We start from the raw sequence: 19,115 nt of genomic DNA, 5'->3' as shown, positions 1-19,115 counted from the left end.
CCAAAACAGGTCTGAAGTATTTGTCAGCCCATTTCCACCTGAAACTTGCAAATGAAAAATGCTATATGGTAATGATGTGGCTGGAATCCAAAGACCATCTGGCAACATGTAAATCAGAAAATGGATCAGTGACTGACTCTGCTCTCTTAACATAATTCCATTTCGTTAAATGCCGAAATGGGAACTGATTGAGTTTGGCCAGCAGGGAAAATAGCAATTACAATTTTGGGAAATTTTGAGATCACCATTAATCAACACTAAAGTGACTTTCCTTCAATTGTGAATATGATCAAACATGAACAAATTAGTGAACTAAAGGGAGGAAAGGGAGTAAGTTTGGGCTTTTAGAAACAAGCAAAAGCCTCTGGTGCTGTTAAGGAAGGGTGTACACCTGATTTATAACCGAGAACAAAAGAAGACTTTCATTGTGAAATACCTCGATTATTACCTCGATTATCTTTTTCATAAATGTTGGAACTGGGAAAGATTGTTCTGGTACAGAGTGGACCAGAAATACACACTGAATTCATAATAATAGACTTTATTTTTCCCATTGCACTCACGGGCTAGTGATCATTCCCGTGATAACAAGAGCCATGCACTGAACTGTTGATCTGATACCAGGATTAAACTCCTAGTTGGAAACAAAATTGTAAGAAAAAAAAAGATTTGCCAGCCCCAGTGTGCAGGGCACCCTTGCGATTATATAAAACTGTATCAGTGTAAAATAAAACTTTAATTTTACAAATATGGTCTAAAACTGAGAAATAGTCACAGAGAAATTGTTTTTCAGACTGTCCCGACAATAGTGAAACAGAACTAGATGTCTTAAAATTCCAAAAACTTGCTCAGTGACACTTCAGCAGGCCATCTCAGTGCTCTGATTTAAGTCATAATGTACCATAGTGTTTAGATAATCCTATTTTTATTCCCAAAGGAAGTAGAATTTAGTTTGATGTCCTGGGACAGAGTCTCAGTGGAGCGGTACCTGGTCTTTTGGGAACCAACTGCAAGTAGGTCTGTGCTCAATTTTTAATTCTGTTTCCTTATTGCTATTGAGAGCTTTGACACATTTGCTTAGAATCAGTCTCCATCTTTTTCCGTAGTGTCTCAATAATGGCTCGTTAGCAGTCATGTATGGATTTTCTCTCTCTCTCTCTCCCTGCATTGTGTGAGTCTGTCCACTTTTGTTCTTATTCTTTTTTCCCCACTTTCCTCTGAAGAAAACATGATATAAAAGAAAGCTGCTGGAGGGAACTTCCTCCTTCCTGTTTGGTGACACCATGAAAACATTCACACACACTCAGATGCACACACATACCCCCAAGAGCTCTGCAGCAGATAAAAGAGCATCTCTGTCTAAGTATCTAGAAGCATGTGTGTGTGTGTTTCTGTGGATGGGTGTTGCTCTACTGATGGGAACAAGGGATGGGAGGGAATGTATTGGGGGGGGGGGGGGGCATGATGAGAAGCATCTCTCTGTAGATTAGGACAGATTGTTTTTCCAATAAAAAAAAAGGAGAACTTTATCTTCTTTCTCTCTGTTTTTTGTCCCTGTGAGAGGAATAGGTTTTGAGGGTCAGCTGTGGGAGAGGGACCGCAGGGTATGAGGATGTAAAAGTAAAGCCTCTTTCATATGCATATTAAAAAGAGACCAAAGTTGCTACTTTTTTCCCAATTTGAACCCTACACTTTTTAAAAAATTAAACGTATTGACAATGCCGGAGTTGTCAAACGGCTAAAGCTTGCAAACAACACAATACGCGGTCTTGCATTTTCTTTCTTTCTTCTGCCTTTCTTTCTTTCATTTCTACATCTGCCGCTATCATAGCAATTCCATGCGGTTCTGCTGTCACACAGATGATCCATATCTTCTAATACCTGGTTATCTCAGAGAGCTTTGGGACCCTTCCAACAGTGTGCTAGAGGTCATACATGTGTGTGCATGTTCAGTATGCAGGATGTGATCGACATCGTAAATCCATGCCGCGTCTCTCTGTGGATCTGACTTACAAACTGACCTGAATACAGAAGCTCACACAGTGTGCACCAGAAGCGATTGTGATATATCAGTAAAATAATTCAAAATGGTACAGCTTCTTAAAAACAGCATTAATACTACTACAGTGGTCACTGAAATAAAGAGGTAACAAGAAATCGGTGATTGTTGAACTGAAATTAGGTGCAGCTGAGATTTCCAATTAAGTCTAACTCTTGTCTATGTATAAGAGCTGTGAGACTTTCATTACAACTATAAAGGATACAGGAGGAACAGTGATCAATAATAAAATGCATTTGGCTGCCATTGCTGCATCTCTGTAATGAGGACCTACAGAACACCCAATCACAGCTGCTGTGGCTGTCAGGAAAAAGCCTCATGAATAAGTACAGGCTAGCGAGATATCTGCAGAAGCTTTGGAGAAGGCAAACTTTCCAGTATGATAATGATATAGAGCACTATGCAAAAATCACACAAAGGTTTCTAACAAAATGACTCAGACCCGGTTTGTTGCCTGACTTGAATCTGATAGCACACCTCTGGGGTATGCTAATAAGCCAGGTCAAGAATAAACTCCCAGCAGCAGTGAGCAGCTAGTCTCAGAAGACCTGTACAAGTGGTGGCCTGAACGGCTTTGATTACTTACTCATCCCTGCGCTTTCCATTTGTGCAGTAGGTCAGGAAACATGATCTCACCCAAACCTAAAACTGAGCTCCTAGCTTTAATCAATGCAGTGATCAGTAATGTGTGTCAAGCTGAAAACACTGCTGCTGCAGTGTGTCAAATGCTGCTACGAGCACCGCTATATGAAGCGTTGCACTGCAGCATGAAAACTGGAAGAACGCACTTGGCACAAGACCTAGAAATGCCTTGGGTAGTTTGTGTGTTGCAGTTGTTATTTTTGACTTGGTAGGCTACCACATATCTGTTGTGTCTAACTCCACAAGGCAAAAAATCACTATATACGGCGATATATCCTATTCATATAGTCTCACTAGCAGACTGTCAAGTCTACAGGCTGCTAGGGAATATCCTTTTTCTTGGCCCTCGCCTTTGTAATGATGGTATTGTACGGTGTAGAGCTTGGCATATTCCTTGACTTGAATAACAAGTCTTTCCTCATCCTCCATTGTTACACTTACATGATAAGCAGTGATGGCATGAGGTGCAGGAGAGGGAGAGAGTGGGATGGGTTAATGTCTCTATAAGCCCCGTGTTAGGGTTGTAGACAGAAATTAATAGAGGGACTGTTTTGACAGTGGCCATTCATCAATAGTGTATTTTGGCTTTTATGGAGACAGATATATATATATCGAAATCGGCAAATAAATGTTTCCGAAATGCACACAGAGCGTTAAACAAGCACTAGTTGTGTAAATCAACTTGCACGCTACCCAGAGGGAGTGGTACTGCGGCTGCAGGTGCACAGGGCGCTGGGGAGGTGGAGCAAGGGATTATAAAGGATCCATTATACTTGTTATCAGTGGATCACATCAGCTCCTCTCATCACCTTGAGAAGTAGCTCTCTCAAGGTTTTATACAGATAATCTTGTCGAGATTCCCCTCAGAGGAAATGAAATTTTCCCTGGCACAGGAGCCAGAGAGTAACGCCTATACATGTAAAGCAGTGCTTTCAAGGGAAGGTGATCCCACCATGTTAAAAAAAGATCGACCATTACTGAAAGAAACTAAAAGATCGTAAAAAGAAAGTCTTAGTTTTAATATCTTTTTAAAAAAAAGCTACTAAATACATAGAAGCACATTCAGCGAGCAACCAAAGACAGAACTGAGAGTTTGGAGGACGTAAGAGGAACTGTGTCTCTAGATTATAGTAAACAGCAGGGGTTTCCTTTGCTCGGTATCTTCAAAGTTAGCTTTCTCACTTTTGTCAGTTTGATCATGCAAATTTATACCGAGAGCAGAGTAAACAGCAGCACCTTCTAGGTTGGCTTGTGCGGCTCAGTACATGGGCTGACTGTAGTCCTCTAAAAGTATAAGTGTACCGAAGTCAGTCACAATTTCCTTATGCCTGTTTTTTTATGTGGACTGCAATTTTTTAAAGGAAAAATTTTCTTAAGCAGGGTGGCTAAATGCCTTGCTGTGCATTGCTTCTAATGTAAACTACAGGCAGTGATTCTATTTACATCTTCACCTCCTGTAAGCAGGGATAACTTTCCAACTGGGCAGCCTTTCTTCTTTGTTCTCTCAAAGAAAATTCTCTTGGATAAAGCAAATGTATGACAGGCATTCATTTCTCACTAAACCACTCCTTGAGCAAATGCTTTTCGCTACTAGCTCAGTAACAAACACAGGAAGATGTCAAAACTCCCAAACATCAACACTTTCTAAAGCTAAAGCTGTCAGGTTAATAAGTGAGGGGATTTTTTGTTTTGTTTTGTTTTCTCCCCTTTGGCCCGCTTTCAAGGATTTAGTACTCTCACTTCTTCACATTCATATTTTATCACTCTCCATCAAATATGAATGTAGTTTTGAGACATTGCTATGTCCACAAGTAGACCCAATACTATTTTAATGCCCAATCAGTGTCAGAATACAGCACGTGCTCCCTCCTTTAGCACCAACATGCAGGCTGGTTTGGTTGATTTAAATAGAGTCTGTTAATGTCTACAATCCCAATGAGTCAAGGCCAAAAATGTTGGTTTATCATTGTTGTGGCCCACATAACTATGGCAACCAAGGAAATGACAGCAAAGCTTGTTGCCCATTTTATTCTTGAGGGGTCTATTTTAAGCCAAACTGTGTGATTTTGTCATATGCCATCTCACCTACATCCTAATGCAGACTTTCTTTGATCCCTCATAGAGTCCAAGTTATTGCAAGCCAGATGAATAGGGAAGTCAGTAGGGAAGTCTCTCATATATCCCCTGGCAACTCTCCTCATACAATGAAAGACCTTTTTAATATAATTTTGGACCTCTATTCAATTACCTTTAATCAAGTAAACCGCAGTGACAGCAGAGTTGCTTCTAATGCAGTGCCAGTGCATGTGAGGGGTAGTTACCATTGATTTCAGTGTCTCACCACTGCACCACTGAAGCTACTATCTGTTTATAGATAAAATATATTTCTCACTTTATGCTGCTGGCTTTAATTAAATAGTTTTATTAAATGCCCACTGACAACCTTGTGCCAACAATTTCTGTAATATCACCCTAGTTGGTGGAGACACAATCGCAGACTGTATGCCAGTTTTTCCAGTTCGAGCCCGTTGTTATTCATATCTGTACATATGAAACATGTTTCTACATTGTTTTTGCTTCATCCAGTATGCAATTAGATCTGTTTTTATGATCATACTGCTGCCAACTCTTTGCCAGCTTTCCTGTGCCAATACATCAGTGCCAATGTTTTGCAGCTCCCTTCCCATGCCATATTTGTGAACATCTTTATTGTTTTTTTTTCCCTTCTTTATATTATATTATTTTACCATATATATAGTTAGGAAGGTTTGTTGGATGCTTATATACCCAAAACTGGCAGCAGTGTAAGAACTCTGTGCCAGGCTAATGGTGCCAGCCAGTTGTCTATGATCTTTCTGTGGACTCATGAAAGACTTTATTTTCCTTTTTTCACTACACATGAAAAATTTCCCCAAAGATTATGCAATCTCCCTTACGCCAGTATAGTGTTTCTAATGTTTTTGGTTTCTCTTTACAAACTTTGTAATGTTCTTAAGAGGGCTTAATTTTGTCACACATTTCATCTTTTTTCCTTTTTTAATTTTAAGAGTGCTCCTATCATCCCTTCCTATTTTAAACATGCTTTGAGCATGCTTACCCTCTGTGTAAGTGAGGGAACTCCACAAGAATGGTTGTAGAACGACATTCTAATATTAGACAAAGACAACCTGAGTAACTATGAAATATAGTTTTAAAACGTTGACATTATTTGTTAAGGTAAAAAAAAAAAGGTTATCCAAACCTACCTGGCCCAGCGCAAAATAGTCTTAAAATTGTGAAGTGTAAGCTAAAAGATCTCAGCACATCCTGTCAGAATCCAAAGAAACTCGAGAACAAATGAGAAACAAAATCATTGACATTTATCAGCTTGAAAAGAGTTACAAAGTCATTTCTAAGGGTTTTAGACTCCAGTGAGCCACAGGGACAGCCATTATCCACAAATGGCAAAAACTTGGAACAGTGGTGAACGTTCCCAGGAGTGCCTGGCCAATGAAGAAAACTCCAGGAGTGCATAAGGAGGTCACAAAAGAACCTCAATCAACATCTAAAGAACTGCAGGCATCTTTTGTCTCAGTTAAGGTTAGAAGTCATGATTCAACAATAAGAAAGAGACTGGGCAAAAATGACATCCATGGGAGAGTTTCAAGACAGAAACTACTGCTGACCAAAATGAACACAAACACTTGTCTCAGATTTACCAAAAAAACACATCTTGATGTTCCCCTAGACTTTTGGGAAAATATTCTGTGGACTAATGAGACAGAACTTAAACTGTTTAAAAGGTTTGAGTCCTGTCAAATCTGGTGTAACACTAATAGCATTTCACAAAAAGAACATCTTCCCAACAGTCAGTCATGGTGGTAGTAGGAGGAACCATTAATGTCCAGCGATCAGTTCATGTCCTGAACTACACTTGAGCAGGAAAAAGATCTAAAACACAACAGCAAATCCACCACTGAATGGCTTAAAAAGAGCAAATGATTTTGGAGTAGCCTAGTCAAAGTCCAGACTTAAATCCAAAAGATACTTTGGCATGACCTTATACAGACCATTTGTGCTTGAAGACCCTCCAGTGTGGCTGAATTAAACCAATTTTACAAACACATGTTTGCAGTTCTTGCTGCTGAGAATAGAATTAGAATAGAATTCAACTTTATTGTCATTGCACATGCACAGGTACAGGGCAACGAAATGCAGTTTGCATCCATCCAGAAGTGCTTTAGTGAAATAGATATATTACAATATATATTAGCAATAATATAGATATGTAAGTATATTACAGAAATGGGTCTATTATGGTATGTTATAATGTACACGGTATGAAGTATGTAAGTAAAAACTCATTCAAGTTTTGTATTTGCTTGGGTTATCTTTGTCTGTTATGCAAATATGAAAAAAAAATCAGCAAGGGGGAAATACTTTTTTCATGGCATTGAATAACTAAGGTAAGATAGAACTTGCACACTCAGTGGCTAGTTTTGACCCTTTTTTCAGTGGTAGGCAGTATAGAGACTCAGTATTGTACACTTGGACAAAGTTTGCACAAAAAAATAAAGATTTTCCAAAAACAAAATGTCAGGCTGACGAAATAAAGGTCCACTCACTATTTGAAAATAACGGGGTTAGACAGGTTGGATATGGACTCTATAGGCCTTTAATCTCTAGACTTTAATATATCATACAAACATTTAATGTATTCTGACCATTAGAAATAGATTCTAAGAGGAAAAAACTTCTGGGAGCCAGAAACTGAAACAGAAAGAACAGCAAATTATTCAAGTTAAACAATGAGCCACATTTATCCTCATGTAAGTGTCTCTACTGTCTTCCTCCACATCTCATCCACTCAGGAGTGCTATAGTTTTGACTTGTTGAACTTTTTCCATTCTTAATGTCACCCTCATTAATTTTCCTCATTGTTTTCACCGCTTCTCTGCCGCCAACCAGGCTTTTTCACCAGGTAATTAAGACTCCTCTCCGTTGAAGCTCAAGTGCTCTGCTGTGGAGGGCCATCTGCAGAGCTTGTGAAGAATCTTTTTTACTTTCATATGGTTGCACATTATTAATCTTTATGATTAAGATTACCTATGCTTAGCTACTTGCTTAATCTCTGCCTTATGGTTAATTTGAAGTTTTTAATTACCTTGGGCCTCAGTCACACAGATCAAAAGACCAGTTGGTGATGGCTAGCACAGGATGAATTTGTATTTCCTTATTAGATGCTTTGGGTTTACTGGCTGTGGCTGGGTGAAGTCGGACGCAAAGAGGGTTCTGCACCAAATACCTCCTGATTGCTTTGGTTGCTACTAGATTGCCTGTAGTTTGCATGGAACATGTGAAAAAGTCAGTGTTTGTCAAAAAGTCAGTGTTTTCAATGCAACCTATGGATGGCCACAGCAGTCTGCTAGCGAACAAAGCAATCGCATGGAGAACTGTACATCTCCAGCAATTTCCGGCAACCAGCCAATGAATACACATTTTCACCTAACAACCAGAGATTGCCAGGGGATCAGTGACCGGTCTGTGGTCCTGCACGACTGGGGATTTAGCAATAGAGAAGTTCCCAGCAACCTCCAACATCCACTTGCAACTGGCTGGGGAATGTTTTGACTAGTGACTCAGGAGCACATCATCTTCTAATCAGAAGGTTGGTGGTTTGATCCCTGGTTGCTCTGGTCTTTAGTCTGCATGCCTAAGTATCCTTGGGCAAGATATATTTGTATAACACCGAAGTGTTATATAGAAAGCACTTCGGTGTAGAAAAAAGTGCTTGTGTGTAGATAATCGAGGCATGTTGTGTAAAGTTTGAATGGTCAAGCTTAAGAAAAGTGCTATAAAAGAACTAGTCCATTTACCACTACATAGCGACCAGTGGTTTCTAGGATCCAATCAGTGTCTAGGCCTGTGCAACTAGTTACATTTTTGTTAGTAGGCAAATAGTGCCAATATGAATGTGGGCATTAGGCGACTTGCATTTAAAGATTTACGTTTCCTGTGTATTTGTGTCTCTGTGTTTCACTGAATGCCAACTGTTTACTCTCCATGGTGTTTCCCTGTATCAGCAGCACTTCCTGTGTCACACACTCGGGCCAGTGTGCCAAGGGGATATCTAGCTTTTGCCAACTCAGTGACCAGTGGCTTATTGGTCATTCACCGCAGGGTTGTCCCCACACTTGCAGAGCAGACACAAACACACCTACATAGATTTATTTCAAAGTCCATAGGCAATGCACACTAAACAAACTCAGTGGAGCTGGAGACAGAACATATTCTCTTCCTGTAGGAATAAAATGGTACTATAAGTGTGTGGGCGTGTGGGGAAGCACTGTGTTGCACTGCAGTGCGGCTGTTGTCGTCACGATGCTTGTCTGTGTTGGCAAGCACCCCCATACACATTGTGCTGTAATTGTCTTTTCAGTAAGGATACTATCTGAGCCTCCGTTCGTGGGCAGCGTGTGTCTGTACGTGTGGGTGCGCATTGTGTTCCAGTCGTGTAAAACCTCTTCACAGCAATTTTAAATAAGAGAAAAATCCAATATGAATATCGACTTCAATACCCTTGTCTTCAATTGAAGGAGGGAAAAACAAACAAAAATAAAAGCAAAACGAGAGCCAATGCATCCTAATGCCTGCCCTGAGTAGCCAACAAACACACACACACGAACAAACAGGCACACAGACACGCACACACGAACAAACAGGCACACAGACACGCACACACTCATTCGCTCTCTCATTCCCTGTTGTCTGTCAGCCTGCCGGCAGAAGTGTTTGTCTGCAAAGGAAATGGAATTTGATGATGAAAGTACCCTTGAAGCAGAGACACGCGCATACACATACCCAAGCACACACACATACACAAACACACGGCTCCTAAATTTCACTGACATGGCAATATGACAGAAAATGTGTTTTTTCCTCGGCGTGGCGGCAGGCATCAGTGGCTGTACTCTTGGAGAGATGAGTGATGGAAGGATAGAAATGCTGCTGAAGGAGGGAGATGCTGCTGCTGCCAGAAGAGATACTGAAACGGAGTGAAAGGGTACTATGAGAAAGACAGAGGTAGAAGGTGAAATAAATAGAGCGGTCCAATTGCAAAAAAACCAAAACAACAACAACAAAAGAAAAGAGGGAGGTAAAGAGGAGTGTGGAAAAGTTTATATCAAGGAGGAAAGCTTCTGGAAATAGGATAGAAAGAAGAGTAAATCATGACATAACTGGTGGAGGGCAGTTCTGAATGCAATCGTTTGGGGGACAGAGCTTCAGCAGACGATTAATATTGAACACTTCAGGCAGGAGCCATTCATTTTTTCAAGATTCTGGTACCATAACTGGGACTTTGTCTGACAAAATGACCATACACTGTTCTGTGATTTTGGCTGTATTTTTGTCATGTCTGTGTGTAGGCAGGCAGGAAGAGAGGACCCAAAATGCAGGACTCACTGAGGCGGAAGTAACTCAAAACACACAGCTTTATTGCTGGTAAGAAGCAGAACAGAAAAACACTAACTAAACTGGAAGAACAGAATAACTAGGCAGGTAGGCTGGCTGGCAAACGGAACACACAGAGGAAGCGAGGGTGAACAGACGTTAACGACGCGACACAGAGTAGGGGAAGACACAAGCTGTGTCCCAATTCAGGGTCTGCAGCCTTAAAGGCCGCATTTTAAGGCCGATTACGTCACCGCGACGCGATGAAGGCTGTCCCAATTCAAAGGCTGCTCGAAATGTGGCCCTCAAATACGTCCTTCATTTCCGTGAAGTTTAAGGACGTTGCGGTGTAGACTTCGTGGCCCAACATATCCCAGAATGCATAGCGCGGCGATGGGTGTGGATAATTTTGCCGAAAAAAACGACGGATGAGGGGCACCCGAAGAGTAAACTTTAAGTAAGTACTGAATATTATGTCTCTTATTTATGTGCAAATGTTTTTATAATGAAGAACATTAAAACATTCCTGTTGGCCACATGTCGGCAAAGTTATGTGACATTAGTGACGTTTGTACTAACTTGGTTTTAAAGCCTTTACTTTAAAATATACGGCGTTCAATAGCTGAGCTTAATCTTACAGAGAATGATCAAAGCTCATGTAGAAACAAACAAACAAATGAACAAAAGATTTTCTCCTTCATTTCTGTCAAACAAAGCTGTATGAAACGTTTCCAGCTGTTAGTATCATGGTTGCTAGGCAACCTGGGCAGCGCAACGGAGGCTAGACGGTCCCATTTCACAAGCCTCGCACTTCCGGTCTTAGCGGTCTTTAAGTACGCGGCCCTTGAGGATCGTTGAGGCTGCGTACTTTAAGGCTGCAGACCCTGAATTGGGATACAGCCACAGACACTAAATACAAGAGGTGAACGGAGCGAAGAGGAAACAGCTGGGAGACACGGCTGACGCTGATTACACTGACGAGACAGGGAGAGCACAAAGCTGAACGCACTGACATAGGACACAGACCTACAAAATAAAACAGGAAGCACACGACAGACAGAGACACAGACTCGTAAACAGGCATAATGACGTCACGGACAGACAGAGGGACATACGGGCAGAGAAGAATAAGCACAGGCAACCTAAACCAAACATGAGGGCAAGATAACAAAACCTAAACCAGAAATAATCGTCATCATCATCAACATCATCATCATAGGATAACTAAAGAATCAGAATATAATTATAATCAAAACAGTATCACCAGAGAATAAAAACTAATCCATAATGCAAAAATAAACCAAAACCCACCCGACCCAGGACCGTGACAATTTTAATGATAGAGAAAGTTAAAAGGGGCCTGAATGGCTGGCATAGTTTTTTTTCTCACACAGTTCATGACCTCTGCCTGAGTAATGGACCACAAGGACAACACTGAGCGTGTGTGAACAGCTCATTAGCAGGCTTGTTTGGGTGCTTCTTTGCTGCTCACCAAGCAAATTGGATTTGTTGCTAGGTGCTTCTTTTTTTTAAAAAAGAAAAATCACTAAAGGAGAATATAAAATTCTGTTATATCTAGTGATGAAGTTGCGGTGTTGGCAAGAATAATACAGTGTTACGCTCATTGCTGTGATCGAGAAGGTTTTCACCCACGTGTTAAGAAGAGAAATCTCCAAATTAAAACCCAAATGCCAGATCGAACGTGATCAGATATTTGGTTGCAAGTCTAAAAGGGGGTGAGATAATGTAGGGCATTGATAGCGACAAGGGAAAGCTTTACAGTGGCTTCACTGGAGTGAAACGAAAAGAAAAGCTGCCTCAGCACCTAATGCAAAACTTCCTGTCATAAAACCATGGAGAGGGAATATGAAAATGTAGCATTAATTATGTTTGACAACCAGAAGGGCATCTACTAAATTTCCACTTAAGCTTGCCAGGCAGGAAAAGACATTTATGTAAGGAATTTCATTTTATTTCCTACAAAATGCAAAAAACTTGAGAAAAATATTGGAGAATTATGGATTTCTAGCCTTTGCTCAATGCAGATATCCATTCCTAATCTGTAACTGCTAACTGTTAATTGATTTTTTTGACTTATTCTTCATGTCATGGTTGGCTGTGTGGCAGGCAGGCAGGAGTGGTGGACCCAAAATGCAGGACTCTTAGGAAACGAGGTTTCAAGTGAAAATGCAGCTTTATTGGTGGAACAAAACTTCAACATAAAATAAAACTTACAAAAGCAAACAAAACTCTAAACTGAGGTGCAGGAGGACTGGAAATCATGAACACACAGCAAGTTGAGGGTACGACGCGACAGGGAGCACAGGAAATACTTAAATACACAGGGGAGTAATTAGGAAATGGACAACAGGAGGGAGACACAGCTGGGAGAAATTAGGCTAACGAGACAGGAGAAAGGTAAAACTGAACACATTGACATGAGACATGAACTTTCAGAATAAAACAGGAAACTAACAGACACAGAGAAGCATGGACAGACAGAGGGAACACAGGCAGGCATGAAACAAACACACTAACACATAGCAAACCTAAACAAAAGACAAGGCAGAATAAACAAGAATATAGAAGAATATAAAGAAACACAAAACACCGAGTCCTCAGACTCAGGACCATGACACTTCAAGCATAAATGCTTTTGTGTTCTATTTTGTGACATTTCTGAGTAATGAATGAGAAAGGATGATGATCACCAAATTGACCAATACAAACTCCCAATTATATGAAGCCATACTTTGACTAACCTCTAACCTTCATAGACAGTTAAGCAGTATCTACAAACAAATTTAAGGAAAACACATCCGATTATCAATGGGAAAAATATTATGCTGGATATCTACAGTATACTGATAATGACTGAGTAATGTGCTAGAAATGAAAGGATGCCACATTGTTTGATGGAAATGAAAATCATGTACAGAGCTGAATTCAAAGACACCCCAAAAATCAAAGTGAAAGACTGATGTGGCAGGCTAGTCCATATTGTCGAAATTTCATTCCAGCAACTCAGAATGGTACTCCGTAATTGGCATGACCCCTACATACTTTTATATATGCCTGACCAGCACCAGGGTGTCCTCCTAATGAGATGATAGATGGTGGTCTGAGGAATCTCCTCCTAAATCTGGACCAGGACATCACTGAGCTCCTGGGGAGTCTGAGATGTAACCTGGTGGCATCAGACTGAATGAAGCATAATGTGCCCAAGGTGTTCTGTTGTATTTAGGCCAGTCAATGTATCAGTTCCTTCATCCTCAAGGAACTGCCCGCATATGCACTTTATTTGAGGCTGGCATTTTCGTGGACCAGAACAACCAAGGACCCACTGTACTGTGCAGCTGCCTACCCTGAAGAGGTGCGTGTGTTCCCCCATCCTCCAATTCTTACACAGTACAGTGAGACAATGGTAATTAAGTAGCACACATCAGCCTTTCAGCCTGGCAAGTATAACCGGTGTGTATATATTAAGATGAAAATGCAGGTAGTCCCTTCATGTCCAGGAGAGTTCTATGACCTTCACTCACTCTGGATTATTAAGTGCTCAAACTATATGTAGCTGAACTGGCTTCCTAAAACCAGCTCTCTCTAAATGTGAGTTTTACGATGATAATGAGGCTCTAAAAAAAGATGAAATACTATTGAAATTACTGGAATCAGACAAACAGAAAAAAGAATGAAAGAACAAGAAGGAGGAAGGTAAGTTAAGCTTTAAGGGCAAGAAGAGGTTCAGATTAGAGAAAGTAGAGGAGGACAAGTGGAAGAGACGAAAACCCAAAGAAAAAGATGGATGATGAAAGAGAGCAATACACACAAACAAGGATAGAGGGGACAGGAGGTGTTATTTTGTACTCGATCATAACACTGTGTACTGACCACCGGCTTCGCCTAACTCTCCACAGACACATCTGTTTATCTTATGTCTCTGTTCTTTAAGCCCTCTTTCACCTCTTGAAAACCATATGCATTTCTTTTATCTGTTCATTTCTGTCTTCCATGAATCCATCTTCACTCTGTGTTTCTCCTGCCATCCTAAGGCCTCTATGGCCTTATCTTTTTTGTAATCAATAATCATATGACACACTCACACACATACACACATTTTATTGGACTTTAGCCCCTATAGAAAATTCTTCAAAATTAAAGAATCCTTTTTAATCCCTGGATTTATTTGTCTAAATATCCCACTTTGTAACTCCTTTAGTAATGGATTCATCAAGCAAGATGACTTCTGCATATTGCTCATATCAAAGTGAGTTCATGTTGTTGCTGCTGGCCTTTACATCAATAACAGTATCAGCAGCCATGTTACTGTTGGCTCTCCCAATTATGTGTGTCAGCTTCAATTAGCTGGGACAACACAGTTATTGATCAGAGTCTGCTGGCCATTTTCATTCCTCCTTCTCTGCCATCCTCTTGCTCAAAGGTCAGCCGACAAGCACTGCAGCAGCCTAAATTAGATTTGTCTGTGTAACTGAATACTACTTAACAGTGCTGATTGGAAACTTTAAATCTCTTATTGTTACTAAAGGTAAAAAGCAGTGCAGTTGTTGTTTTTTTTTTAAAAGAAGAAGAAATATATATATATATATATATATATATATATATATATATATATATATATATATATATATATATGTTATAAAAACACAGAAGCGGTGCTAAGTTAAGCACTGATTTTTTTCTTACCCACTAAACCAAACACACAGCAGTGTGGGCAGATTGCCATGAAGCAAAGAAATTTGCGAGTGAGTGGGGCTTGCATATCCAGTTGGGTATGTTCAATGAAAGAGGAACTAATTTACATATTGAACAATATGTACGATATAATGAAATATAAAAAATGTCATTTTGATGAACATTGGTGAGTTTTTAGAGTTTTAATCAATGAATGCCTTTAGAGAACTCTAATTAATTAGGTAGATTGCTGAAATGTTAGCTTTTTATTTATTTCCAAGCTTTGAAGTACGATGATCATTATTCTTCAGCACAGCCTGAACGCTCTTGGACAAGATTCAAGCAATCTTCAGGAATAGTTCACCAGGTTTCTTGAATCACATTCAAAGCTTTTCTTTGGATGTTGGCTGCTTGATCCCAGACTGCTTCAATAATGTTGAGATCCAGGCTCTGGGGAGGCCAATCCATGATTGTGTTTGTCTGTCCCAGTATATTGTTGCTGCTTTGCCCTGTGTTTGGGATCTTTGTCACACTGAAAATTAAAGCTGTTGCCAATCAGATGCTTTCAACATAGTTTTGCATGGTGGATTAAAATCTGATGTTACCTTTCTGTGTTCATAATTCCAACTGTTTTGACACGATCTCCAACACCACTGGATGAAATGCAGCCTCAAATAACAACAGAGGATCCACCGTGTTTTACAGATGATTATTTTGGTAGGGAATGCTTTTGTGACAGCCAGAGTCACAAAAGCATTTGATGTACTCTCGGAGTGAATTTGGTAGGCAAGTCAATCCTGTCAAACCATTGTTCCAAGTTTTCGCCAATAAGAAAACTCCTCTCGAGACTTCAAAACAGGACTTAAGAAAGTAGTGGAGGATGCTACAGTTGATATGTTCTTCTTTTGTACTGTTGTACTGTTGTATGGAAAAGACTGCAACCAGAGATGCTTAACGCTAAAAATAAATGGATCAACTAAATCCATTTTTTTGCATATGACCTGCCAAGGGACTACAGTTGCAAATTAGCGTAAGCTAACTCTATTAAAATGCATTGAATGGCAACATTTATGTTAATATTGTACATGGTCCCTTTTCAAATAAATTTAACTAATGAATAAGATAATAATAAGAGCCAGATGCATCTCTCAGGTCCTGAAATATTTGTCAGCCAGTGTGAAAATTTATGTTTGTGCTGCTGTAATAATATCCATAAATGCCATACCAGCACAGGAATGACATTTTAGGCATGGAATTAAATGTTCCATTTGCTCGATGGATCCATAATCATAGGATTCTTGCCACTCTCAGAATGAATTGTAGCAACTCCAGGTGTAGCTTGTCATGTACTGCAATCACTGGTTAAATTATTTTATTCCACTACTTTGTTTTGTTGATATTTAATCAAAAAGCAATCAGCCTTTGCTATAATTGGTTTTGAACAGCAATTAAGAAACATCAATTTATGTGATACTAGCTTCTAATAAGTATGTTGGTATTGTTACAAATTGAGGGGTTACCCACGAATCAGCCATCTGTGGATGGCGTTGTTCTGTCAGACAGAGAAATGAATATGAAATGTTGCAATGAATCACCAATGTCATTGTGGTTTGTAAGGCCAAAAGCACTGGTGTTTACAGGTATAATCTCACAAAGCTGAAAGTGTTGGTGTTCACTTGACATATTTCTTCTCTCTATTAAATTTGGTCTCATTTTTAGGCTGTGTTGGTTATCAGTCGTAACCATGGGACTGTGATTGTGCACATATTCCTGATCCTTAAATTTACATTGTTTTTTCCCCTAATTACGAGATAATGTTCCAATAGGCTAATAGAGCAAGGATGTTTAATTTGGGGATGACGGCTTTGGGATTTTCTTAAATCTGCAGGATTAGAATTTACCAAAGGACACTTAGGAAGTTTAATCTTGTTGCCATGTTTTAGCACCACCTGTGTGTGCAAACTTTTGCAGTCAGGAGACTCAGGAACCACACACACACACACACACACACACACACACACACACACACACACACACACACACACACACACACAAGCTATAGACTTTCTTCCCTTCCTCCACCCTCTGCTATCTATCCAGAGGTCAGTAACATCCTGCAGTGCTTTCTAGATCAATAGGTCATGTCATTATGCTGCCAGTGGAGTTTCAACCACGACCCAGCACAACCTCCCAGTACTATCTCTGCACACTAATGATCGCAAACACACACATACACAATTTAGGGGCCATGTTTTGTCTGTTACGAACACTTTCCCGGATTTAATGTTCATTTCTCTGTGGGATTTCATAATGGGTCTCTGTATCACGCGCTCACACAGGCGATCGCACACACACACACGAACCGTCTTTCTTTTTTACTTTCGTCAGCCCATTATCACCTTTTAGTTCCCATACCTCTACAGAAGCTCACCAGCAGTCAGTCAGCAGAACTGATGAATCCACTGGATACATTTATTAGACTTTTCTAAAAATGTGCTTATAATATAAGTTCAGGAAATTTTTATTCCGTGTGGTGCTTTCGGATATGTTCGAAATACAGTCAGAGGTAATGAAAAAAACAGGCAAGAAACAGGCGGTTGTACTGTTAACCTACACCCTCGACTTGTTCTGAATCTCTTTGAAGCTCGTTCCATTTCCTTTAATCTGTGTTTACACTTTTTTTTCTTGGGGCGGTGGTGCTACTAATGAAGTTAGTCTGGCATGGAAGGAAAGCAAGGGTCAAAATGGAAAATATTAATCTGTCTTTCTCAGAAAGATATGAACCCAGTGAGAGCAAATGGGCTAAGTCATGGAATTAAAGCTAGTTAGCATGCTGTATTTTAATTTTTCACTGGCAACAACAAAGTCAGTACGGCCTAAAACTGAGACGCAGTTATGTAAATGTTTCGTACACTGGGCTTTACTGATAAGTGTCAGAACTCAAGAGACATTTTCACTTGAAAAGGCTGATCCATTTACACACCATAATGTGGCATATGTGAATGTGAAATATTTAGTCTAATTTTAGAAAAATGGTCATGAACATAACAGAAATATGCAGAATTCCTCCAAAACAGACCCAGGCTGAAAAGAAAACAGTTGGCATAATGGGATGAGTTTGTGCAGCTGTCCATGTAAATGAATGAAGATAGTGTTTGGTGACTTCTAAAAATCCTAGATGACGGTTATGCTGGTTTCAGACTACACCACAGCAGTGTTAATTGTGTCAGGTCGGGAACAAAAATAGACACCGTGCACATCAAATGGCGGTTTTATCTTACATAATTATGCTGACCAGCATGAGCAGAGATTGCTTTACTGGCCATTGAGAGTTTTGTTGTACTGGTTGGCTCTGTACAACTGTGGACAAGGCAAAGCAAAGGAGAAATGATGTTGCTAGGTGGAGCATTGAAAATGGAGCAGACAGCCAGTATCCTTCACGCTGCTTCACTTGCCATTGTCTGTTTACATTTTGTTTTTTCCGGGCGTAATGAGTCGTGTATTAGGTCTCTCAGTCACAAAAAGGAAGAATTTATTTTTCCCTGATCTGACACCGTGGCCATCATGGCAGAAAAAATGATTGTGTAGTCGAAGGCCAGCATTAATTTGTTAATTCAAGTAGAAATAAGCTGCAGTGAATGAAAAGGTCATTGATCCAACAGCTTTGATGGTAGCATAAATGCAAGAAAGGCAGAGAAAATGTGTTAAATGCCAATACTTTGCATTTGCCTTACGTAAGGAAAAGACAGAGAAGGTGAGCAGCAGCATGCAAGACTGATGGTCCTGCTTGATGCGCCAGTGTGTATTGTGAGCAATCCAAGGATGTTTTGCTTCTTAAAAGGTGTTTCGGCCCCCACTCCCTCCCAGTGCGAGGTTAGAGGGGTTTCTACTGGGTAAATCACCAGTCAGGCTGAACTAATGGCCCCTGACAGGGAGGAAAGAGGCTGAGAGGAGTTGAAAGAGGTTAAAAAAGGGTTGCAAGGGGGCGATGAGAGGCAGGAAAGGGGTAGGAAGGGTGGCTTGGTGGAAGAGGCAAGTGGTTGGACCAAGAGGTTGGGTGGACAGATGGATGGACTGAGTGCAGTGTGCTTGCGATAGTTAGAGCATGGACAGGAGATAGACAGAAGCATCGATGACAGGAACAAGACTGAAAGGTTAGTTTGTCAGTTTGCTATTACGGAAAGGCTGAGAAGATTTGTGTGGGAGAGATGCTGAAAGTTTCAGGCATTGAAATTTCAAGACGGATTTTGCGTCTTGCACTGTCACGCCTCAGCATGCCTGAAGAAACAGG

The 19,115-nt window shown here is 40.3% G+C and overlaps 1 protein-coding gene and 1 long non-coding RNA gene across 4 annotated transcripts in view; both read left to right on the top strand.

Moving 5' to 3' along the window:
* The window catches only part of grm8a (glutamate receptor, metabotropic 8a), a 296,528-nt gene that overhangs the window by 67,903 nt on the left and 209,510 nt on the right, over nucleotides 1–19,115 (top strand). The gene's annotated exons all lie outside the window — the stretch shown is intronic.
* LOC146499617 (uncharacterized) lies at nucleotides 1,465–17,419 on the top strand. Its single transcript, XR_014870060.1, has 2 exons — nucleotides 1,465–9,372; nucleotides 9,403–17,419. It is a non-coding gene; the product is annotated as an uncharacterized LOC146499617 (long non-coding RNA).

Source organism: Neolamprologus multifasciatus, chromosome 17 (assembly GCF_963576455.1).
Source record: "Neolamprologus multifasciatus chromosome 17, fNeoMul1.2, whole genome shotgun sequence".
In the NCBI taxonomy this organism is placed as follows: domain Eukaryota; kingdom Metazoa; phylum Chordata; class Actinopteri; order Cichliformes; family Cichlidae; genus Neolamprologus; species Neolamprologus multifasciatus.
Note: the sequence above shows the minus strand (reverse complement) of the source record. Positions and strands in the feature narration are given on the sequence as shown.